Here is a 25277-nt window from a genome sequence, read left to right on the forward strand (position 1 = left end):
GGAAATTTTAACAGTAAAGTAGACTGGGAGAGACTGAAAATCCAAACTGTTTTCGTAAAACAATTCCGTGTCTGAGTGGAGAACAATGAGCCCTTAGCCGCAAGTGAAATGACGATAGAGCATGTACTGGGCGTTCTGCTCAACAGCTGACAAAGTAAAGGAAAAGCAGTGGAGGGGAAAAGATAAGTAATCCTGTAAAAAATTCTACTTGGGTGAAAGCAGAATGCTGCTAGGGAAAATTTAGTGAATATGGCCACAATGGACATGGGTAAATGGAAGATAAGAGTGTTTCTCATAGTGAAGAATGGATCAATTCCTGGATCAAGTTCCATCTCAGGTAATTATAGATCTATCAAAAGTGTTCTGCACCAGAGGTACCAGATCTTCTGTCACCCATTTTGAAAGACTAATCTCTACTAAGTGATTTGTAGACAATCCAAAGAAGTCAGATTTTTTTCTTTTTTCAGAGTCTTTTCTTGAACAGGAGACTTTCCTTGTTTAAGTTAAACAGCCTGAGTCATGGTGACTGATAGGAGATGGGGGAGTAATCTTTTCCCCATTTGTCTTCATAGAAGACTTTTCCCATAAATTTTGAATATGATTCTTGAACAGGATGATGGTAGAAGGCTAGAGGATAGGTCATCCTGTCTACAGATGGCAGCCTTAGCTCCGTTGGCAATACCACTGTGCTAATAATGCTCCAGGTTGTGGGTTTGATCCCCATAGACTTGATGATCCTTGTGAGTCCCTTCAAATTTTGAATATTCTATGATTCTGTAATAAGGAATTTACCATGAAACTTCTCAGAATGAGATGGAGATGGGGAATTGAAGAGTCTCTGGACTAGTCTCCCAAATTGTCTGTTCTGAGATTATAATATAACCTCAAATCCATATAAATGAAGCATTTGTTAAAACCTGCATGTCTCCCTTGTTTGAAAAGCACTACATTTTAATATCTCCCTCTTTTGTTTGTTTTGTTTTGTTTTTGTTTTTGTTTTGTTCCTTTCTTGATTACCTGAGACCTCCCTTTAGGTTCTGAAAACTGGAACTCACAACAAGAAATCAAATTGTAACCTTCTTGGTGCAGATTTGCTTTCTTCCCTGAGATGGAAAATTTACACTGACTAGATATGGTTTAATTGAATATTTTCATACTTATATCCTATAACGTTTGATCACTTTTATGAGTACTTAGTCATGGCACTACATGGCACTTTGTGCTTAATACTAAACATTTGCATAAGTTCTTGGAACTAGGTTAGGGTGCATATGAAGAACAAACTGACCCTGAAGTGAAAAGAAATGTTAAAGAGACTGATTTCTAAAATTCTACATTGCTAATGTAATGTGAATTTTAACATAGTTGACATTGATGGTATATTGTTCAAAACTAGGTAAAAAAAATCCTGTAAAAAACCTTTATTCTCAGAACTTTTCCATATGTAGGGATGGAAAAGCAGGCAGGTGCTTTTACATAAACTGGTAGATTGTTTTCCATTGACCATTCTCTTTACAAGTGTATGAAGCACATAGTACTTCCAGATTGGTCCTAATTTGGTGATATATTCCCAAATATTTTCCTGTACAATTCCTTCATGTGAGGTAAGAGATTTCCTCTTACTCTCCCAAATAACCTTGGAATGTTGTAACCAAGAAGATATTTATCTGATTCTGCAGTTTGCTGTGCCCTTCCTCCCACCGCTGCAGTGGAGGGGCTCTGTGCTCTCTCCCCTGATCAGAAAACAAACAACGAAGACTGCAAACACCGGTTGATATCTAAGAGTCACTGGCATCTTAATCTTAAAAAGACTCCACCCTATAATTTCTTCTTAATTGGCAAACTAACCTCAAACAGGGTGAATAGAGCTGCAGCCTCTTTTCACATCTGAGTATGGAAATAAAAAAACTATTTCTGCTGTTATCTTCACATTAAGAAACACATTGGAAGCCTTATGGCTGTATCAGCATATATCTAAGTGTCAGATTTATTCCTCCTTGGTACCAGACCGACCAAGGTCCAAATCCTGGGCCATGGTCTGTCAAAGCTGTGGTGTTATATGTACTGTCTGTGGATAAACACATCTTAAACTTCCTTCTCCCTTTTTGACCATTTTATAGCCTTTGCCACTCCTCCATATAATAATCCCAGTCTCTTCTTGGAAGAGGCTAGAGTCTGCTATGGGGAAATCCACATTGTTTCAAGAAGAGATAATCTGATCATGGCAAGTGAAAGAGGAAAGTTGGTATTTTGTTAGGATTTCACATAGCAATACATGGTAAACAAATGGGAAAGATCAAATGCCACAACCCAAGCTATAGTCCATTCCCATATCATTCATGCTCTTTTAAAGTGGGTACTTTACCTACAGGTTCTATCTCAAAGTTTGATCCACAGGTGAGTGGACACATGCATGCTCAGCTGCTCAGCTGGAAGAATGAAACTTTACCAAGCTTGTTTTGTGTGATATGTCACAATAGGTCATAGTGGGCCTAATAAGAAAATCAAACCTATTTATGTATGCCAGTGCTTTGCTGGATTTTAATACTCTAGACTTCCAAAAATTAAACTTCAAAATGTTTAATTAGTGATACTGAAAGCCAAAGTTGAGGTTGCAAGTACAGAATGGTCAAGTCAATCTATCCCAATAAACAGCCACAAAGATATGAATTCTTTATGGAGGATTACTAGGAAAAAAAAAAATTTAAAAAAATATAATTTTCACTTAGCCCAAGTGAGATTGCATCTGGAGTGCTGTGTCCAGTTCTGGGCTCCTCACCACAAGACAGATATGAAGCTCCTGGAGCAGGTCCAGCAGAGAGCTATGAGGTTGATCAAGGACAAGAAACATTTCTCTTACAAGAAAAGGCTGTGGGAGCTGTTCCTGTTCAGCCTCATGAAGAGACAACAGACAGGGGACCCCATCCCTGCCTGTCAGTGTCTGCAGGGAGGGGTCAGAGGGGACCAGGCTCTGCTCAGTGGTGCCGAGCAACAGGACAAGAGACAAAAAGAGCAGTGAATGATGCACAGAAAGTTCCACCTGAACATGGGGAAGAACTTTAATCTGCAGTGACTGAGACAGGAGCAGGTTTCCTGGAGAGACTGTGGAGTCTCCCTCGCTAGAGATATCCCATTTTTTTGGATGCAATCCTGTGCCATGTGCTCTGGGATGGCCCTGCTTGGGCAGGGGCATTGGACCAGGTGACCCACAGTGGGCTCTTTCAGCCTCACCCATCCTGTGATCCTGTGGCTTGTTCCTTGTTTGGTTACCAGTTATATTTCATAGTTAGTTAGTTATTGCTAGCTTTATCAACAGTGGGTTTTGTGTTAGGGACATGTGTCCTTAGGAATGAAACAGAGAGATTCAGAGATGAGAGATTATTGATATAATGCAAAGTAAAAGAAATTTATCCTTGTAAAATATATGAATTATTCATAATGCAATTAAAGTGCTTAAAGCTAAATGAAGTTCATCTCATGTTTGTTCAGTATCTGATACAAAAATATTTTAGTTTTTTTAACAGAGTAAATGAATTTTTTTAAATCAATAATTAATACACTCTGCAAAGAAATAGAATCAATATTTTCATCATTTTGATTGTGATTAAGTTTTTTTATGTCAATGTTTTTACTTTGATTTATTTAATCTTGGTAAAAATAATAAGAGTCTTTATTTGAACCACTAATTTACATTTGTCTCAGCTGAAAGGAATGGCAGAGCAAATATATGTCAGAAATCAATATCAGGGAGAATTATGGAAAATTTAAATCACTTGACATTGTATCTATTTATTATTCTGTACCCTGTCAGCCATAGATCACATAAAGACACTTTCCTTCTAAGAAACTCAAAAAGAGATGATATGTGCTAGAGTAGAACCTTAACTGAGATTCATCGCCTGTGAAGCAGCAGCCACAGAGAGTGAGAAATAATAACCAGTAATTATTTTAAAAACCTAACAGACCAAATAGGTCTACACAGTAAATTTGAGAAGTAGCTATTAAAACTGTTCTTGGAGAAATATAGGAAGGAAATACTTTCATTCCTAGTCCACAAGGAATCCAAGTTCTTTGGAATTTACAATGAAGGGCAGCCAAAGACTTTCTGTAAAAAGAAAAAAGACCTGTATTAAACAAGTACTTGCCTCTGAGAATGACATTTGTTGAACTGCATGTAAAGAATGATGTATTATTTTCAGGATATTAAGATGCTGCAAAAATAGGAAAGTACTTAAGAGTGCTTTTAATTTAATTTATTTTATTTAATTTGTGTTTCACATTAAATCTAACACTTAGATGAGTGTTACTCCATTAAATGGTATTCGCTTACTTTTTCATAGCATTAGATAGCATGACTCACTATCAGCATTATATAAATAAAAATTTGGGATCAGAGATGTCTAATTTTTTAAATAATAACACTAGTTAAATAAATATCATAGTTAACCAAAAGAGTTACATTTTATTATTTAAGGACCTAAAAAGTTCTTAATTATGAGTTGTCATTTGCAATTGTGCTAAATGTTTTAATGACATATAAAACTTGTCAGCACATGTCAAGTAGCCAGAAGTTTATTTTGAATCTCCTTTGCCTCATGGTTTTTATGATGAAGTCACATGTGCTGGTGTTCTTATACTGTGGAGATGGTCTGTGTGTTTTGATTTCCAGGATTTTCAGTTCTGAAGGTCTCTTGCAACAACTTGTGGCAGAAGATTCACACACACATCTGTTCTGTGCAACGCCTCTTGCTATTTAGCAGACACATGTCTTTATGTTGTAGAGTGCAGAGACAACATGAGAACAGGAGGCTATCATATGGGATGGACTTCAACAAGGTGGAGGAAATGCTGGTGTCATGAGTTGGCTGAAAACACTTTGCTGGTTACATAGTACAGCTAAAACTTCCCCTGTGAATGTTACTTTATGTTACTCACTTGAAATTCCAGAGAGAAATATACTATTTCCTATCCATGCATGCATCCATCCATCCATCCATCCATCCATCCATCCATCCATCCATCCATCCAAAGATATACACATATACCTGTTTATGTAACAAGTTTTGAAAATTTTCAAAAGTGTAGAAGCAAAGAAGAAGTACTATTAGATACTATAATTGTCAGATGGCAAGTTATATTGACAAATACATGGCTTAAAACTCCAATGGGATTGAAATACAAGATAAGCAGCTGTATCTAATTGAACATGTTATTGTAGGGGAGTTGCACTACATGGTCTTTAAAGGTCTGCTCCAACTCAATTAATCTATATGCAATTCTGTGATTTTTATGATTCTGTGATTCTAATAAAAATTAAATTATTTAGCCAGTTCTTGAAGTAGATTGAAAGAATATCTGGAATTTAGGTTGTTCAATCTCTCACAAGTCAGAAAAGCTTCAGGCACTGTAAATGATTTTTATGTCAGTCTTTGTTTTCTTAGTCAATGAATTTTTTACATAAGGTAAGAGAAACATTAATGATACTAGCAAACCCTCATTCTTCCAGAACCTTGTGGTATCATCCATGCTACTCCTTCATTTTTCCTCTTTCTGTACACCTAGAGAAAAGTTGTCATGACTGTGGACTTTTCTTTCTATCAGTGAGATCTCCTCAGATCACTGATAAACCTTATTCAGGTTTGTGAGTGTTATTTATGGTTGTATTTTTTTAACATAATCTCGTTTTTTCCACTATATTGTTTTCAAAAATAAGTTCATTGAGGATTTCCTTGGCTGAGGTTTAATTCCATCTGTTCTGTTGGTCAACTTCTAGGTTCTTAGTGCCAATTCACAAGAATTGTTCTTCAAGTATTTTAAGTAATTCCTTCACAAATGTAGTTTCTGTTAATGAGTTGATGTTTTAAATCAGATTGTAACTGTAGTTGCTTTAAAAAAATCACTAGATAGCCAGTCTTCAACTGGTGCCTGTTTCACAGGGATGTCAGAATAAATGTTGTGCTTTGTGTGTTACTTCTCAGACTCCTTTATTAATTAAAAAAGAATAAAAAAATTAAGTGAGTTTTTTTTGCAAGATCGTACTTGTCAGAAACCAGTTTGGAAAATCAAGTGCCCTTATTTCTATATCCTATATCCTTGAGCACTGTCTGTCTTTATTTCTGCATGGCAGCCTTGTTGTGCCACAGCTCCACTTACGTTGTTTCATTGGCTGAGAATGTAGAACGTGTGGTTTTGGCTGGAATCATTCCTGAACTAGCTGAGACACTGTTGCATAAAACGCCAGGGGTATTTTTCTGCTGTATCATCCACTGACCTCAGAGACAGCAGTACTGAACCAGTTCTCCCGTACAAATGGTAATTCTTGTGTTATGGTTTGGCTTGGCTGAGAAACTCCTTGGGCACATCACAATTTTGTCCCAGTATAACAAACCATAAAATGTAACAAGAGACTTGGATAACCTCTAGCCTCTGTGTGGGCATGCTTTTTTCCCTAAAGAAACAAATGGAACGGTGCTTTACACATCATTACCACTTCTCCTGAGTTGAGGTTTATTCACAATTCACTGTAGTCAGTTTAAGGACTCTGCTTTACTGATGGGTCAAGTATGAGAACATCCTCATTGTGAATTGGAAGAGCTCTAGTTCCTGATCTTCACTAGGGCTGAGAGGGGCAGAATTTAAATCTGGTTGCCATGTATTGTTGTACTGCCCATTGTATTTGTCCTCTCCTACCTACTTAATTTTCTTATTCATTTTCTAATACAGGAAAAGAACTGACATAAATAATATTAAGTATTATTTTTCATATTATTTCTTACAGTGGATTGTTTCAATCTACATCTGCTTCCTTTATTTGTCATGTTATTGATTTATGAGTTGAAAATTCAATCAGAATATTTTTCAATGATGCTTGAAATTCTTCTGTAGTCTCCAATACACTCTGAAATATTTCTGAATGTTGCATAACTCCTTGTCATTTATCATGTGGTAGAGGGCATTAAGTAATTTTACTGTCTGCTCAAAAGATTTAAAAATAACACTTAATCTCATTTGTTACTTATTAAATCATGATAATGTCTATCTTGCACAGGTAATAATAATAATATGAAATAACTTAGTAATTAATAATCATCCTACCAGCAAATAAAATTGTACATAATATGTCTGTATATTGTTTAATATTTATTTAAAGTTTACATCCTGTTAACTGGCGAGTTTTATCCTTGCTTTTAGGCTGAAAAAGCAGAGTGTAGTGTCAATATGTGGTTGAAGTGAGTAAGTTAGTGGTTGCATAGATGTGTATGAGAACATTCAAGCGTAAGGATTGCTCTCTAGTAATAACTAGCATGAAATAACCCAGATAGTAACAGCATAGGAAAGTGAATCCTTTCAGGGTTGTTCACAGGGGCTATTTAATTTATGGGCATACATGTGGACCATATGACCACGCACTTGTTTAACACCTGAATTCCACTCTGAGCTATTTAAAAATTGTTCCATTAGCAACGGATTCTGGCATTTGACCTAGTCCTATCAGCACTGGAGACTTGCCAGAAAAGTAATTATTAACTTACGTTAAACAGAATTACCGGCAAGCTGAGTCTCCCTTAAAAGCAACACAGAAAAGAAAGTTTAAACTGCAGAAGATACCTTTGGGGAAACTCAGAAAAGGCAAGAAATAGGGAATCTATCCCTGTTGGGAAATCTTTTGAAGAAGAAAATATTTGAAGGAGTAATGGTTTTCCCAGCCAAGTCTGGGCCACACAGTCAGCCAAAGAACAATGAATCAGTACAATATATCAATTTCTGGAGAACATAAGTATAGAAACAGTCACAAATGATGTCAGTCAGGGTTTTGACATTGCAGTGATTGAAATTGCTATTTGGCACATGTTTAAGTCTGTGGGTCAGTCCAATGAATGATATTAAAATTAGACAGATTTTGCAGAAAACTGGTTGAAACCATTTATTTTCCTATTAATTAAGCCTTTTCTACATGCCCTCTTATTTAAAATGCAAAAGTTTTCGGATTGATTGTGGCTAAGAGACATGCATTTCTTCGGTTATACAGTCAGTGTCTTCCTGCAGCCCCATCCTTATGCTTATATAACATATCTAGAAGATATATAGCACACATACATCAACAGTGTATGTGCATATTAATTTTTCTTCCCATGAAAATGAAATATAAGATCTTTATGTTTTCAGGCTGTGTTAAACAAAAACTTCTCTGTCATGCCAGCTCTGGTCTCTGTAAGTACTGCTTGTGCTTCAGAATCCTTTGTGGACTGCTATTGCCTGTAAAGACTCTACTCATGTATGGCTCATAAGCCATAACTGCTTTGTCACTCTAGCAAGTCTTTTGTAGGGAAGAGTGACCTTACTAAATTATTTTCTAACTGGAACATATAAGTGAGCTGCTAGCGTAGCTCTCATAATCCAATTAGGAATTGCTTTTAATTTTACTTTTGTTATTGATCATGTTGAACCTGCTGTATCAGATTGAGATATTCCGCTATATGCAGAATAGATAGCAGGTACTGCTATCTAGTGCAGTATTTGAGTCACTGCTTTGCTTGTCTCAGCTGGAAGATGTTCTTTGTGTATCTCATAATGACCTGCCCTGCTGACTCATTTGATTCAATCTTTTGAAAAGAACAGTGTTGCTCTCTATAGTTTGTAAATCAGACCACATTGGACTGAGGGCTATACTCACTGGCTTTGTAAACAAATGCTGCTGGGCTTCGACTTTTATCTGCTTTTAAAGCCAGTTCTACATCTTTAAATATGGGATGCAACGATTATTTCCTATTAGGTGTTACCTGCAAATAACTTTTGTGTGACTGTGTCTAAAGCTGATCTTTCTGGTCATTGCTGGAGCAATGCCCAAGAAGCAGGACAGAGGACAACTAAAATGGCTTTGCTTGTGGAAAATGCTGTGAAACACAGCAAGATGCAGAAAGGGAGTTAGCTGCAGTAGGTGCCTCAAAACTCATGACTGGTCAGCACTGGAGATCCAGCTTATGCTGGGAGAGAAAACGGGTTGAATTCTCTCAGAGTGAGCCCAGTAACCATGTAACGATGCTGCAGAAAATTCCCAAGACAACAAAGCAAGATAGGTATACACAGCAGCTCAGAATAAATACTGGGATGGGCTTATGATTGAGTGCTATTTGTGAAGCAGCAAGGTTCTCTGCAGAGGAGTTCTTTATTGTAGCTGATCCCTATATCTGCAGTTTTGAAAATAATACCTTCCTGTGCAAGAAGTTTAAATAAAGCTAAAACTTGAAGGGAATCCAGCTTCCTTTATTACCCCTGAAATTGTCACTGATTCAAAGAAAAACTCAAAGCATTCTGTAATGTTTTTTTCTCCATGGTTTTGGCAGCATTGCACTGTTGCTGAAGCTCTCCATCTGTTAAACGTCTGGAAGACCATGTAGATATTACACATAACTAGAGCAGTCACTTCCCTTTGTGTCTGATCCAGCAACCCAGTATGATTTGTGCAATCTAGAATGGCAAGAATTAACATGACACATCTGAGGAAACGTGAGACCAACCTCACAGCTAATAAAACAGAAGACAGTTGATCAAATAAAAACATCTGCAAATTTTATTTTTCTTGTCTTTGATTAAACATGACACAGACTAAGAGTGAGAAACTTGTAAAGTCTAGACAACGCCAGATCTTATAAAGATGCTCAGTATAGGTACCAAGATGTAATTAGCTCCTTTCAGCTACCCATTTTTGCTTGTGGAAGGACCAGGCCAACTGCAGCATGTGCCGCTTCCTTCCTCTCATCAGAAGTGGATGACAGGATGAGTGATCTGTGGGTGAAGGTGATGCACTACAACATCAAGGCTGCACCTTTTCCACTGAGAGAAGCAATGATGGTAACTCTTTACTCACCTGAAAGTTCAAGGGGACACTTTCCTGACACACTCTTACTCCTGGGACCTTCCAACTCAGACTGTAATATAAAGCAACATAAAATCACTCTGAGATACTGTAATAAAAGGGATCTGCTTTTTGTTAACATTTTTTTTTCCTTGATAGGACCAGGAAGTATTTGATATCTGCTCTCTGCATAACAGAGATGATCTCTGCTGCAGACCAGCTATTAAGTGGCTATTAAGGTAGATGGCATCATGCTGGCTTCAGGGAAGTGTGCTACAGCCTGGCTTCATACTGGTGCTTTGGAATAATGGCTTTTGTGAAAAACTGTTAAAATTGTTTGCATCAGGCTACAAGTAGTTCTTCTACATAATGTGGGACATGCTATAACTTTTTCATCTACTGAAAAAGACAAACCCACTGTTCTTACCCCTCAGCAGGGTGCAAAACTTTTCAGCTCACCTAGAGCTAATCAAAAAAATAAAGATTCAGAGACCAAGAGGATTTCTTGTTTTGTAGCCAAGTATCACGTCATGACAAAGAAAGAGAAGTAACTTGAATTTTGAACCCTTTTCTCAGGAATTGTTACACAGTTTGCAAGAGCTAATGGAAAAAGGTGATGGGAGCCTCAAAGAGATATTATCTAGTGTTCCTGAAGAACACATATTTTTAAAAGCTGCAACCAACAAAAATGTCTATCTCCCCTTGTGGAAATTATTGCAATACTTTTTTTCCCCCCCCAGTGTTAGGAAGACTGTCCAGTATTTAACAGGAATCATTCTCCCCCCAAAATAATTTCTTTGTAAAATCTATTTTGGCCATTGAAACAAGCCCTTTCTTTTTGCAGCAAGGTATGTGTCTAAAGATTGTTTTTACTTACAGATTAAACATTCCTGTCCTTTCTTTCTATAGGTATGACAGTATCAATCCCTTTCATGTGGATTCTGTGCAGGTAGTTCACAGTTTTTAAATTGCAGTTTAGAGAACTGAATGCATCATTCCATCAAAGGCCTGACTAAAGATCAGTAAAGCAGAATGCAAGACTTGTGGATAAACATCTGAGTGTGGCTTTGTCTGTTTTTTGGCAAGAGCAGTACTTTGTTGACTCATATTCAGCTAGCGATTCATTATTATCTGTTCTTGGACAAAACACATAAACAAGGCTTATCCCTAAGGATAATCTTATATGAGACAGTCCTATATACTGACTTTTTCCCCTCAAGACTTAAAAACTTCTAATTCATGGGAATTCTTGATGGCGCTTAGTTTTGGACTAAATGAAAAAACCAAAATTCTTCTCTCAGTTCAGGTACACAGATCACATATCTGGAATATCACTTACTCCTTGTATGCTACATCACCACAAGTACTATTTTTTCTTAAGTAAAAGAGATAAATTGTCAAATTGGATGCCACTCTTCCTGCTAAAACCACTCTGCTAGTGAGGGGGCTGAGTTTGGAATTTTTTTTCAGGCTTTCCTTTTCCTGTAAGCCTGGGAAGGCAATGTGCTTTGGAAAACATGCACATGTTTGTAGTCTAAACTTTAAACTCAAAGTTTCTGCAGAGCAGAAACTGTAGACAAAGCTCAGTAAGTTTTGAAAATGTGCCCCTTTTACTTTTTTCCCCATGTTTTGCATCAGAGAATCTAGATTTCACAGAATCACAGAACATCCTGATTTTGACTATCAAGTCCATCTCCTGGCCCTTCACAGGACACCCCAAGAATCCCCCCATATGCCTGACAACATTGTCCAAACACTTCTTGACGACTGTCAAATTTGGTGCTGTGACCACTTCTTTGGGAAGCCTGTTCCAGGGCCCAACCACTCCTTGGATGAAGAACCTTTTTCTGATACCCAGCCTAAACCTTCCCTGACACAACTCCAGGCCATTCCCTTGGGTCACTGGTCACCACAGAGAAGAGATCAGTGTCTGCCCCTCACCTTTCCCCCACAAAAAAGCTGCAACTGCAGTGAGGTCTCCCCTCACTCTCCTCCAGGTTGAACAGAGGAAGGGACCTCAGCCACTCCTCACAGGGCTTCCCCTCAGACCCTTCAACATCCTCATGACCCTCCATTGGACGCTCTCTGATAGTTTAATGTATGTTTTACATTGTGACTCACAAATCTGCCCCCAGCCCTGGAGGTGAGGCTGCCCCAGCCCAGAGCAGAGGGGACAATCCCCTCCCTTGCCCAGCTCGCCGTGCTGTCCCTGATGTCCCCAGGACACGCTTGGCCCTCCTGGCTGCCAGGGCACTGCTGGCTCATGTTCAACTTGCCATGGCCCAGGAGCCCAGGGCCCTTTCCCTGGCACTGCTCTGCAGCCTCTCATTGCCCAGTCTGTCTGTACATCCAGAGTTTCCCCATCCCAGTGCAGAATCCAGCACTTTCCCTTGTTAAACTTTGTATTGTTGGTGACTGCCCATGTCTCTAAGTTGTCAAGGTTTCTCTGCAGGACATCCCTGCCCTCGAGGGAGTCAACAACTCCTCCCGGTTTTGTGTCGTCTCTGAACTTGCTCATTATCCCTTCCAGTCTTGTGTCTGAGTCATTTACAAAGAAGCTGAAGGCCACAGGGCCTAAGATGGACCTTTGTGGAACCTCACCAGTGACAGGTCACCAATCTGATGTCGCCCCATCCATGAGCCAGCTGCTCACTGACCACAGCATGTGTTTATCCAGCTGTGGACTGAACACTTCATCTGGAAGGGCTCTGTGAGAGACACTATCAAAATCTTTGCTGAATGCAAAAAGATTCCACCAGCTGGATCCCCTTGGTCAACTGGGTGGGTTACCCTGTCATGAAAGGAAATCAGGTTTGATAAGCAGGACTTTCCCCTCATGAAGCTGAGCTGGGTGTGACTGATGATTGTGTTGACCTTTAGGTGTATTTCAGTTCCTCCCACAATAATCTTCTCCATAGCTTTACTAGACACTGAAGTAAGGCTGACAGGTCTATAGTTCCTGGGTCCTCCTTCTTGTTATTGAAAATTGGAACAATGTTTGCCAGCTTCCAGTCAGCTGGGACCTCTTGGGATTTCTGAGACTGCTTATAAATTGAGAGAGACTTTGTGATGACATCAGCAAGGAATTTGAGGATTCTTGCATTAATCTCATCTGGCCCCATAGATTTGTAGGGAACTGGAACAGCAGAACACACACACTTTCAGAACTGAGTGTATTTAGGTTGATCATTCACAATCATGGTCCTCCAGCTCAAGGCACCAAGACCCCCTTGGTCCATCACTAGTGTAAGATCACAGTATTTGGAATCTTAGCATCGTATTATTCTCTTTTATATGACATACATAAAGTATATATTGTAGTCTCTTAGAATAAGATCTTAGTTTCAGTGATGGTCTCTGCAAAAATGTGTCCAAACTGCCTGATTCTTGATGTAGTATAGTGAGACAATCAGAGCAGTTAAGATGCCTCAGTTCTTTCTTTTCCTTCCTTCCTTCCTTCCTTCCTTCCTTCCTTCCTTCCTTCCTTCCTTCCTTCCTTCCTTCCTTCCTTCCTTCCTTCCTTCCTTCCTTCCTTCCTTCCTTCCTTCCTTCCTTCCTTCCTTCCTTCCTTCCTTCCTTCCTTCCTTCCTTCCTTCCTTCCTTCCTTCCTTCCTTCCTTCCTTCCTTCCTTCCTTCCTTCCTCTTTAAAAAACAGGTGTTTAGAACCTTCTTCCCTTCCTCCTTCCTTCCTCCTTAAAAACAGCAGAAACATAATCTCCAGAGCTGGTGAAGGTTTGGAGCTTTGTCAGTCCTATGAAGAATGCTAGCAGACCTCTGTCCTCATGGTGGCCATGTACTTTGGTTCTCAAGGTCTGTGAAGCATCTCAGTTTAGATTTCCCTTTTCAGTCTCTCCAGAATTACATGAGTTAAGAAAGTTTTAAAATACTTTTCTTAAACACATACAGATTTTCCAAGATTTGGACTCACTTTACACTGAATATTAGCAAAAACAGGAGAAAAAAAAAAAAAAGGAAAAAAAACCAACTTTATTTTATGACTTCCAGGTGCTGTTATTTTCAGTTCATATAGACAGAATCATTGCCAAGGCTGTTAACGGGAAAATTCTTCTTGTGTGTTTAGTTGATCATGAATTGCCAGATACTCTTGGCATTGTAAAAACAGTGCAGACTCAGAATACCATGCAGACATAGTTTTCCAATTCAAGACCTTAATCTTGGATTGAATTCCTAAAATTGGGAACTCTTCTGAAGTGTTTGAAGTGGCTGTATTACTAATTTGGCTGTATTGAGTTCACCTTGTTAGCTCATCCAATGTCAGTTCAGACTGATACTTAGCCACTAAACATAACTTCTTCAAATCTATGTGCTAACATCCTGCCTTTTTACAGAAAGCAGGTAAAGGGAAGAAGAAATAAAGAATTAACAGGTAAATTCAGTAATTGGGTCATAATTATTTACTCCACCGTCCAAAACAGATTTTAGCAGCTAGTGTACTTTAGTCACTATAAATATAAAACTGTTGATTTAAAGAGTGACACTAAAACTGGAAAAAGAGTCCAGAATTTCTGCTTGAGCATACCAAATTTATTTCAATAACTTCAAATATGTAGGAAGTACAGAAATGCCAACTATAGAAAGTACAGAAACATTCAGTTATGACTATTTAAGATAACAAAATGCATTTTGTTCTGCCTGCTTTTCCAGGCTTTCCTGCCTTGCTGATGACATAAACTATGAGCACTGTATTGATTATTTGCCTTTATATAAAGCAAAAGGGATGCCAATAAAATATACAATTAGAGATTGATTATGTTATTATCAAATAATAGTAATACCAATTTTTAATTCAGAGAGTAAAATTACCCCTTCATATCTTGAATGGGGAAAGTAGATTTCTAAAGTAATGGGTGTGGGATTTTTATCTGTGATTATATTTGTAAAAAAAAATCCTGATTTTTTCATAACATAATAGAGGAAGTTTATCTAGTCAAACTCTTGTTTGGCAAATGGATAATCAAAATGAGCCTTTCAGAAAAAGTGCACCAAATCCTTCCAATGTAATCTTCAATTCAGAGAAGATTTTTCTGTTTTAAATTGAAAATCCCAGAAAAAGTCATCACTTGGTGAATCTGAGACAAAAGTACATAATTTTAGATCACCCCATCCTCTAAGCTGTTTAGTCTGTTTCTTCTTATTATGCTTATTTTCCTGGCAAACTATGACTAGGAAACAATACACTCTTTGGCAATTGAAATATAAAGAAATCATCCAGGAAACAATACTGGGGAATAGGAAGATGTGGTGTGACAAGTTGTTGTGTTAGCTATGGATTCTAGTTAATTTTATAGGAAATGTAAAACTAAAACTTGTCCATTCTTGTAAACTTTCTTCTTCATAAGAATGTGCATTATATTTTGTTTCTGTTGTAGAAATAGCTGTGATTTTATGCACTGTTTTTATTAAAATATTATCAAGGGATGAATTCTGCAACCAATTACCATGGTGTGAACTTCAACAAACTTTAATTCATTCCCTAGAATGATCCTCTCTTTTTAGAGACAATAGAATTTTGTGCCCAAATTAAAATTCGAATTGAATTTATGAGAGGGGAAATGGTAAATCATAGGAAAATTGCCAGCCACCATGACAAGATTTTTATTTGATATTTCTAGCATGCAGTCTTTACTGCTGGGAAATAGCTGGGAAGATTTTCCTCAGAGGCTTGGTGCAGCAGATGGGTCTGAGGAGATGGACGAATTTGAGGTAAGTGTAACATTAGACAATGTAGGTAGACTTTGGGCCAGATGCCATTTTCCTGATAGCACTGAATAAACTCTGATATGAAGCTGCAGAAGAACTGGCCAAGGTTGCTGCCAATAGCTGCATTTTAAGAGCAGGGTGCTGTGTAATCCCATCTGGAAAAAGGGTGTGGAGGAGTCTGGGGAGCCACAGACCAGTGGATCCTATTTCCACACCTGATTAAATGCTGAAGTGCCCAATAAAGGATGTGATCAGTGTGTGCATGAATGAACTTGGTCTTTTGGGAGGAAATCAGCATAGCTTCTGCTAAAAGCGTTCTTGTCTCACTGGCCTGCTGAAGCTCTCTGAGGGCAGCTATAAAGCACAAAAATAAAAGAGAGCCAGAGATACACTTTGTTTTCTGCCATAGATTATTAAAGGGTTTATTAAAGAAGTCAAGCTGCCAGAAGGTTGGATAAGAGGTTTTTCCAGTGGCCAAAGGTTGGTTAAACACAAGAAAACAAAAATCATTATGAACTTAAATTCTACTTAGATCCTTCAGCCTTTAATTTTTCATTATTTTTATACTTTATGGACAATCAGTTCATTGTGTATATAGACACTTCACAAAATTGACTATAAAATTGGTTTTTAATTGTTCCTCCATTTTATAGACCTATTCCCTTTGAAAATGTCTTGAAAATATTTCCTGATATCAAAAGATGCCTGTGATTGGTATCAGCCTGCAAACAACTTGGTCTCAAAGAAGTGTTTATTTATGGGTATCTTGGTAAAACTGTTAAAAGATACAAATGCACCAACATTTAATACAGGTGTTCAGCTCTTCAATGCATAAAGAATAGTTGTATAAAAGCTTTTTGAATAAAATATTCTTGGTTGGACTTGGAGTGTAGAATGTCTTCTACATGTTACTGATTTTTCACTAGGTCCTCTATACTGCAAAGTATGGGAGATGAGCATGAGAGTTAATGTTTTTATGAATCCCGCTAAGGTTTCCCAGGGTTTTCAATAACTGATCATTCAATTTCAGTGTAATTCAGATGCATATAGGGGTAGCAGAGAACAAATAATATTCTATATTATCTGTAGCAAATGTGTGTGTCATGCATGCAGGTTAGAAATCAACATGTGCACAAGCACTGCCTAGGAAAGCCATAATAAAATTTTTCCAGTACTGGGCTAGTTTTCTACAAAAAATGCATACATAATTAATATTTAAATATATTAATTGTAATTTATGCATTAACTTTTCCTATACAAACTCACTTAGAGTTCTCCAGCAGGACCAATGAGATCTTTTTATATATCCCCATGATAGAACTAATTTATATGAACATTTTCAAGGAATCTATATTAAGGCAGTGTTGTAGCAATTAGAATCTTGTACATCATACACAGACTTGAATTTACCAGCTGATATAGTTTCACCACAAGTGTTTTCTCCCACCTGGTAACATTTTTCAGTGAAATAATAAAGCAATAATATGTCCTTGGCCTGTCACAAGCTGAAAGCAGCCAGCTGTGTTTTCTCCTCTGTAGCACTGCCTGGGGAAGGACTTTAAGAGGGTTGGGGTCATTGGCCTTTCATCTTATTTTGGTTTCTGATTTGGCAACTGGCTCTAATGATCAGGCTGTGTCTAGGAGAAACAGCAGAATTTTGGGGGAAAGTCCTCTCCATTGATAAAAATGTCATATAAAGCAAAAAATGCAAAGTTTTGAGGTTTTAATCTCTTTCTCCAAGCACACTCCCCCCAGCAATTTATTTCAATCTGAGAATCCTCCAAGGCTCTCACTGTAATCATTCAGACACCAGAATTAGCCTATTCTGGAAACAGATAAGCACTAATGTATTTAAATCTGAGGTTAAGAGAGGTGAGAACTGGAAGATTTTTTTTCCTCAAGGGAAGGAGTAGGAAAGTAATGAATGCGCTATATTCTGCTTCTCAACTTTCTCCTTCTTTGTGAACTGGCTGGACCCTGTACCCATTAAATTGTTTATGGCAGAGAACTTCAAACATGATCTCATTGAAATGCAAGGTTCTGGTGAGAGAGCAGGAACATGCTAAAAGCCACAGGTGCGGATATGTTTTTGCTTGCACAAGAACCCTTTTTCAGCACTTTATCACGGTAGTAATTTATAGCCATTTTGAGTCTCATTGACCTTGTCTGTAGAAGAATAAAGCGATCCAGTGAAGAACCTATTCTGCTGTGATTCTCAGAAATTTTGCTCCAGAGACATGTTTTGGGCATTCCATGTATCAAATAACAAGATTGTAACAAAATCTGAAAAGACAATTTACAGGATCTACTATGTCCTTCACTTCCCCTTGTTGTTCTCAATGGTATTTCTTGCAAGGTTACTCTGTTTTATTACCAGCTAACCCATGGTATCTTTATAGGTATATAAATTTCTGCTTTTATGTTGTTAAAATATCACATTTCCTAGCATTGAGATGGGATCACTTACATAAATATTTGCCAGAAAATAGAAGGGGGTTCAAAGTCAGTCTGAAGTAACAAGCAGAGATGGTCAGTAGAGAAATTTTTCCCTTTGTAATCAGGGCTCAGCCAAAACACAGAGCCCATGCTCATGGCATTCAACCCTTCCAAACACGTTGCCCATGTGCAACATGTCTCTTGTGAATGGCCTGTTCTAACTCTTGATCTGTGTTTGGAAAATATTTGAGAGCAATTCCTTGTCAAGCAACTTATCTCGGGGCTTCACTTATAGGTGGTCAAGTCCTATTGCCCAGGACATTCACAGAACTGTAAAAATAGATAATGGCAACTGAGGCCAGGTTGCATTTTTGTGCCTGAAATATCTCAAAGCCTGGGGATTATCTAAACTAAATTAGAGACTTTTAACTAGCAGACTTCAAACAAAAGTTAAAAATATCCCTAAAGAGAGCAGTGGAAATTTAGATTCAATATGAATCTTCATAGCTTCAAAGTCGTCCATTAATTTTAAAAGAGTTCACTGACTTCAAGGAAGAGTATCTTATTCATGTACTCCACAGTGAGATACCAGTATGGAGGTATTCTGCCAGTTTCCTTTTTTAACTTTTTTTGTTTCACAGAAAAAAATTATGTGCGACTTCTCCTTGTTTTCTGGCATAACTTCCCCCAAATATCTGTCAAACCACATAGTAAAATTCATTTGAAGATATCAATATATACTTAATGACATTTAATCTAAGTATTGCAAACAGTGTTTCTGATGCTCATAATTGCCATGATAATCGTAAACATTGAATTATTTTGCTGTTCTTCTGATAGAAAGTAGGTCCATGGGCAAGTATGTCCATGTGAAATCTCTTTGTATGCACAAAAGGCCTCATTCACTGAAATCTGCCACTTTTGACTTTTCTGGGTTAGAAGTTGTTGATGGGTGTTAGGGAAGGATCAGATCCTCTTTCCAATGTACGTATGACTCCTAAAATTCTCCAATGATTTTTTTTCCATATCCCAATGCAACAATTCCCTTGCAGAATATATTTAGAGTTGCAAGACAGGTTATTTCACATATTAATAAATAACTTCATTAATTATTGTTCAAGCAGAAGTCATGACAGATTGAGACACAGATGTTGCATGAATAAGTACTCAATTTTTTGTTTTGCACACAGAAATAATGCACAGATATATAAAGTGGAGAATCAGAACCAAAATAAGAACTGACTATAAATAAATAAATAAGTAGAAACCCCTATAATTTTCTAACACATGTGGCATTAATTAGCTGTGTATTTTGGCAGTAGCTTTCCTTGCTTAGCAACTCTAAAATGAGACATTCTGGATATTTTCTCTAGGGAGCAGAGTGCATTTCAGTTTTTGGAATGTTGATAACACTATCAAAATTACCACTGTGTTTACTTCAACTTTGTTTACTATGATTTCTTTAATCTTTTAGGGTTGGCTTTTAAGGTCCAGCTTTGTTCCCACTGAAATCAGACAAAAAACCCCAAAACAAAATATACATAATCCCATTTGGGGGATATTAGATGTTGCACAATAACAGCTCTGGGATCCCCAACACAAGAGGAACATGGAGATGCTGGAACAAGGCCAGAAGAGGCCACCAAGTTGATCACAGGGCTGGAACACTTCTTTTATGGTGTTCCAGCTGAGAGGTTTCATCAGCCAGAAGGCTCAGGGAGACTTTAGAGTACATAGAGACCTTCTGCTACATAAAGTGGACTTACAGTGAATCTGGACAGGGACATTTTATAAGGGTATGTAGTGACAGACAAAGGGGAATGGCTTTTAACCAGAGGAGTGCAGGTTTAGATTAGCTATTGGGGAGAAATTAGTTACTCAGAGGGTGGTAAGGCACTGGCACAAGTTACCCAGAGAGCTCCTGGATGCACCATCCTGGGAGTGTTCAAGGCCAGGATGGATGGGGCTCTGAGTAACCTGGTGTAGTGGAAGGTGTCCTGGATTGTGAAGCTTGGAACTTGATGATCTTTAAGGTTTCTTCCAACTCAAACCATTCTATGTTTCTATTAATATTTATTTTAAAATTTACATTTTACATTTGGGGTTATAGAGAAGATAGCCAATTGTAATGTTGAGCCCTGATGTCTGTAGGGCTGCTGACATCAGTCGCTCTACTCAGGTAAGAAAGCTTTGCTTAAAATCACAAAAGTATGTGGGATAAATTTCTAAATCTGTAAGATAAATATTACAGAATGTACAGCTATAGAGATTTTTCAGACAACTTCTAGTGTTACTTATCTACTTACATTCAGAATATTCTCCCTTAATAAAAACAAACCCAGCAAGCCCCAAAACTAAACCACTAAGTTTAGTGATCTAAAAATATATATATTTAGGTGGGAGCTGAGCACTTCCTGAAAGTCCTGAAATTTCCAAAGTCCTGCTCTACTTTATAATCTCACAAGAGGTTCAGATTCCTCAAAGTGTCAAGTTACCCAGCACACATAATCATTTACTAACTTTGAGATGAGTTCAATACTTTGTTCAGGTGTTTGCTTCTGAAAGAAAGCTGATTTTAATTAATGACTTGTTTTATTTAAATTATCTGTATCTGCAGAAATTATTGGATTATGTCCAGCAAACTCCCTTATTTCAGGTGAGAGAGAATGCTTTAACTTAAAACAAAACAAAAAAACATCCCCTGTCCCCCCTCCCAAAAAAGACCCAGAAAAACAAACAAACAAAATTTTGTACTGTTTTTTGAAAAACGGAAATGGAAACTGTTTACATTGTGGCACTACATAGTTTTGAAGGAAAAGTATATTTTTGGATTACTGTTGAATATTAAAATTGGTGTAAAATAGAAAATTAGAACACTTGAATGGTAAGAACAGAATTTAAAACAAAGAAAGAAATTGCATGGAGTGATTCTAAATTTTGCAATAATATTAATTTAAAGGTGTAGGGGAGATTGCAGTTTCTGGTAAGTAAAGGTCTTACAAAATTTTTCCATTCTGAGTTTATGTGGTAGAGAGGCACTACTTTTCCACATTGTTTCTGGTTAATGCCAATTTGTCTTGTTTTCATCAAAATGTATGTCTGTTTTCCTATGTTGTTTGAATCTTGTACAACATAACTCTCACTGGGGGATCTTTTCCAAAACGTTATGTGATACTGCCTAGTTCTGGAAGTTAGTGGGTTAGCCTGTACATCTTGGTTTCCATCCTCAATTCCCGTGCTTACTCTTGGTTTTTTTTTTTTTTTTTGAATGATATTCATTTAGATTACAGTTTTAGAATACAATTTGGAGTATTTTACAAATAGAGGTGAAAATTTTTGTGTTGAGAATTCAGAGATCTCTGGCAAATAAAATATTTCCCATAAAGGTATCCTTGCTGTGCTGGTAGTTGAACAAAAACTTTCATCAGTACAGCCTTTCAATATATTACTAGACTTGCTTGCCAATCTTTGTAGCATAACAGAACAAATCAAATCCATGTTGTTCATGTTGATTTAAGAATTTTATGAATTTTCACTGAAAAAAAAAAAAAAAGTAAATTTTTCTCAAGGAAAGAACGCTGTTAATCAGAAACATCAGGCATGACCAATCCTTACCAGGAAAGAGTTTAGCAGAAACCTCAATGTGGTATTTTTTAATATTGTAAAAAAAAAAACCAAAACAAAACACAAAACAAAACAAAACCACCCAAAAACCAAAGCCCCTCCCCCCTCCAAATGATTAATTTTTTATGTTGTTCACACAATTTTTAAAGTGAAGAAAATGCCATGAAAAATTTCAACATTACAAGAATCAAGAAATTGCAGTGTTGTTTGCAGTGTAGTTTGAAGGTGGTGTGACACTCTTCTGCAAATCTGAATCTATTTAGAGCTTGGGTCAAAACTTCTAATACAAGTTATGAATAAACTTGAAAGCAGAGTTGAATGAAATATAGCAGTGAGAAAAGTAAGTGCCTTTAGGGAGAGGGCAGAGAGATTTCACTTTTTGCAGAGCAACCCACCTACAGACTTAGTGCTCAGCTGGATTTGCTGCAGACCAGTTTCTGTTTCCTAGAAGTACTGAACTTGTACACAGCACAAGATGTTTCATATAGTTTGTGAACTTTATATGCACACAATATACATATGTAGCCTATAATTTAATGTGAGCAATATGTAATTTATTTTTTTGTTGACATAAACAGAGAATTTACAAAAAGTAAGTTAAAAGAGAAGCTGTATTCTTCTCTAGTTAATGCACCAGGATGGCATCCTGGAGATGTGGCTCTACTTGTAATTTTCCAAATAATATTTATAAGTTTGGACAAGTCTTTTCATGCCTTACCATCTCCTCTGTGCCTTTTCTTTGGACACAACCTTGACAGCATACATATAACTAAAAATATGTTAATTTCATTAGTGCTTTTGACAAGAACAGTGGTGGTGCCTCATTCCTGTCTGCAATTCCTTCATCTTCTCTTAAAAGCATGTGTCTGGGCTCCAAACAGAAAACAACAATGAAAAAAGCTGTTATTTATATTAATTAAAGAGAGAAATTTAGTTTTAAAATGAGTAGAAGACCATTGATATAGCCTCATTCTACAATCTTAAAAAGGCTATGGAGGAACTATTTAGCTGTCTGCCTGAAGAGAGCTTCAGATTATCCTCTCACTCATTCTCAGCTATGAACTAAAGATTGGCTCCTACTGAACACTGCTGGGAGCAAAATGTTCCGTTTCCTGTGGCAGTGTTTATAACAGGTGCACCTATGGAGAAGTATTAACATGAGCACCAGTGTTTTTGGAGCTATCTTCAGAGCTTTGCAGTGCTTGTGGATTTCTGCTGCATCTCAGACAGCATTAAATGCATTTAGCGCACTCAGGTTTGATATTTCTACCTAAGGAAAAGAAACTAAATATTAGGTTCTTGTGATGGTGGAAAAGAACTTGTGTGACCTTGCTGCATGGGAAAGCAATGCCAACTTTTGTTCCTGCAGAGTGCTGGGCCAACAGATGTCCTGTCACCCCTGCCAGGAATTTGGGCAGAGAGTGCACAGAGTTTACACTAGCTGGGATTCAGCTATGATGACTTAATTCCAGAGAGATGACCTCTCCTTGCACGGATTTCAGGAAATAACACGTACCTAACAGCAGCTTACTGTGCCTTTCCAAGGAACATCAGATAACGAGACCCTCTGGGAACATGTGACTGTTTCCCTTTTCTATTTTCAGGCTATCCCCCAGCACAAATGATGGTATTTGACAAATAAAAGACATCACTGAGGACTCAGATGGGAAAAGCCAAGATTAGCAATTCAAAATTGTTGAAGGTTGGAAGAAATTATTATGTCATTCAGGATCATGAAGTACTTCTCTCTTGGATTCATGTCACTTGTCATCACAGTTCTTCAGTGCCAGCTTAATCTTGCAGCCCTGGGGTGTGAGCTGATATCCTGTAAACTCAGAGATAAATTTTACTAGAACAGAAGGCATAATGTGAGTTTTTTAACTTAATACAACATCAACTTTTCATTTCCAGTTGAAGATCTTTTTTGTAGATGTTTTGCCAATACTTGAATAAGATTTTGCTACCAGCCTTCCTTTTCCTTTCCCTGGCAAGTTTCTTGCAAAAACCAGTGTGCAATATGAAAAATGCATGTATTTGAGCAAAGGGAGGTGAGGCCTAGAGAATGGCTTCAGTTAAAATCTATTAACAGAAAGAAGCAGGAGAAGCATAGAGAAAACTCCATTGAATAGACTCACTAGAAATTTGTTTCAGAAGAAACATTGTGCACACTGTAAGTTTTAAAGAAAGGCTGAAGGATGAAAGATTGCTGGTGATTCAAAGCACCTGTAAGTAGAAATAAACTTTGCAGCAGCTGAGGTTTGTGCAATAAAGCCTCTTCCAGGACTGTCCTTCAGCCCAACTTTGTACTCTCCCCACAGTTCCTTCCTATGCTTAGGTGGGTTCCTGCACATTTCACTGACTTTAGGCGCCTCTCTTCTCAGGTGCTAGAGAAGACTCAAAATTGGAAATCAGAAAAAAACCAGAAAAACAGAAAATTTTGAGTCCAGTCATCATTCAATCAGGAGACCTCTGTTGCCGTCTGTTGAAGCAGTTATTTTTAGGAGTTAGGATGTGCCTAGCGAAAGCTAAGAGTTAGGTTTCTGAAAATCAAACACACTACTAGTAAATTCTAAAGAAATTTAGTTCTCAACAACCTTTATCTTCAGGTTTCCAAATATGACCAACATTGAGTTAATCTGGAAGAGAACTGGTGTCTGATAGCTGCTTTGCTGTGCTTCTTAGGGAGGTTAGTTATCCAAATGTCATGTGCTGCTTTCCCAGCTGTTTTTCCAGTGCCTCTACTAAGCTACACAAAGGATAAAACCCCGACCCATACAATTACATTGCCTGTATCATTATTCAGAACACATAAACTTGTTATATGTTTTGCATTTCTTACAGAGTTGTTTTGTGTTCTCTGCAGAGCCTTATACTCGCTGTTCAAATGAAATAGAATAATCATCATAGAAATCATAATAAAATCCTACATATTGTGTACTTTGGACAGATTGTTTTATGATATCCGGATTCATTTATTGTCCAGCAGGTTTTGAATCATGTGGTTTTAGAATCTTGCTTCTCATTTCATTAAAGGCCATAGTTAGCTCTCAGGATTGTGGGAAAAAAAAAAAAAAAAAAGAGGTGAGGAAAAACAATATGTCATTACCTGAGATTGATCAGCCTTAGCTTTGTACTATCAGATTTTGATAATACTTCTTAAAAGTATCTTGTCACCAGACAAGGACAGGGAAGCATGCTTTTTGTATGGTGTCATGAGATCCTCCTCTGATCTCAGTATTACTATGAATAAGGAATGATAACACTTTCAGATTTGTTATGCACAACTGAAGTTGTTGGCTTTTCTCACAGTGCTCTTGTTTGTTAGAATGTAAAGCATGTTATTTGTTTCATCTTGTTTTTTAGTAATAGCAGATGTTTTTATTTGTCTGGATTGCTAGGTTCAAGACAACTGGATATCTTCCATAAGGAGACTCAGTGGCAGGAGGATAATAAGCAGTTATATTTCCCTAGGACTGCTGAAAATCATTTAACTTTGCTCTCATGAATGTTCACAAGTTGTTAATGAGGAAAAAGGGGGAAAAATATAGTGATCTACTGTCAGAAGAGGATTCTCTTTGAATTAACTGTTCATCTTCCTGTCAACTGCACTACGTCTTGACTTTCAATTTTAATAAGAATT

The sequence above is a fragment of the Zosterops lateralis genome (assembly GCF_965231275.1).
Source record: "Zosterops lateralis genome assembly, chromosome: Z".
In the NCBI taxonomy this organism is placed as follows: domain Eukaryota; kingdom Metazoa; phylum Chordata; class Aves; order Passeriformes; family Zosteropidae; genus Zosterops; species Zosterops lateralis.